Here is a 1,977-nt window from a genome sequence, read left to right as displayed (position 1 = left end):
AAATCAAAAAACATTAAAATAAACAATCTTTTGACGGTTTTATAGATATTTTAAAATTATGAGGTTATGATGCGAGGTGTTTCCATTATTTGACACTGTTTGCTGACCACATTATTTGTAGATGTGCTTAGTATGGTAAACACCAGGGCTGTGTAGTCCAGTGAACTTACACACACACACACACACACACACACACACACATACACACACACACACATACACACACACACACACACACACACAGTGTAGAGACAGAAGGCGAAACAGATTTGCTACTCTAAGCATATCCAACAGTTGTCTTCTGTGGAGAAATTTTTCGCTTTTCAGAGAGTTAGAAGAGACAGAATAGCATACATCTTATTGCATATAATTCTCTTTTTATAATTCTTTATCATTTTCACAGTAGTAGCAGTGTGTATGTATATAAATATGTATGTATGTATGTATGTATGTATATATTTACAACATTTAAAAGAATTTTAAAAATTACAAAATTATAAAATTTTAAAAATTCATAAAAATTTCATGAAATTAAACACCTAAAAATACAATAGCGAGATATATATATATAGAAAGTGCTAAACATAACGAAACCCTCATCGACTATTTTATAAACACGTCAAATTAAACCTCCTATTTATATAAACTTTACGGGAATTAATAATTTATTGTGAAACTCATCAATACTGGAATATATTACCATTATTTAGTCAAACGTAAGTTAATAATATTTAAAAAGTAAAAAAAGCCTCTGTATATGTTATAAATTTATTAAATAAAACTAGTAAATGAAACTAATGTAGCAAAACGGCGGTGCCCCAGCATGGCCACAGCTATGAGCTGAAACTCGTTTTGCTACATAGTTATTATTGAGAGCTTCCTCTAATATGTGGCATTTGGTGAATAAGAGAGTTTGATGTCGCTACTCTTATTTGCAACTCTTGCTGCGAGGTAGGTTCATCTGGGACTCTCGACAGGAAGACGTTCAGTTTTGATTTGAAAGCACCTACATCCACTTTGTGTAAGTCTTTCAGGCTCTTTGAGAGAATATTTAAAAGCTGTGGGGCCCTGAAACCCAAACTGTTGCAGTAACTTCTCCTGAAGCGCGATGGCATTGCTGGAATCTTTGGCACTGTCCAGTGTCGACCCGTTCTGGCATTGGTGTAGCTTTCAATGCCAAAGTTTGGCGCAATTCCTTCCAGGATCTTCCAGATGTATATTACTGCATACCTATCCCGCCTTCTCTCCAGAGAGTAGAGTCTTGGCTATTTCAGCCTTTCCCAGTAGTTGAGCAATTGCAAAGAGACGATCTTCTTTGTGAATTTTCGCTGGATTGCTTCAAGATCCGCTGTTAATTTCACACTGTTGGGTGACCATATCTGGGAGAAGCAATCCAGGCGGCTGAGGACGAATGTCCTCCAGAGGACCATCATGGTTTCCTTATCTCTGGTTCTGAACATTCTCAGAGTCCATCCAGCCAGTCGTCTGCACTTTGTCGCCATCCTGGCAATGTGCACTTGGAAAGAGGTACCATCACTCATGTCGATACCCAGGTTCCTCACTGATTCAGACTCTGGGATTGTAATCCCCTGTGGACCAGTGGACCCTGATATATCAAACAATTATAGATTAAAACAGAAATGAAGAGGCAAACGGTTTGACAGGACTTGACTAAGACATTTAATTCAGCTGACGAAAGCTCCTCGTATTTTGTATCAAACAATTGACAGAATACAGTGTCAGCTACATCATCAAAAAAATAACCAACACATCTTTCTGCTGCATAGAGTATGTGCAGTTGTACATGCAACCCAGCATCATCTTCTGTGCACTTTCATTCTGGGTCCTTCAGCAAGTATGGTTTGAAGCTGTTAGCCGTAACCTGGAATATACCTGAGAGCTACCACGGTATCCGCCAGAATAATTTTATCCCTGTACATTCACATTATATATATATATATATATATATATATATAT

The sequence above is a fragment of the Octopus bimaculoides genome, chromosome 7 (genome assembly GCF_001194135.2).
Source record: "Octopus bimaculoides isolate UCB-OBI-ISO-001 chromosome 7, ASM119413v2, whole genome shotgun sequence".
NCBI lineage: Eukaryota > Metazoa > Mollusca > Cephalopoda > Octopoda > Octopodidae > Octopus > Octopus bimaculoides.
This window is presented reverse-complemented; position numbering follows the sequence as displayed.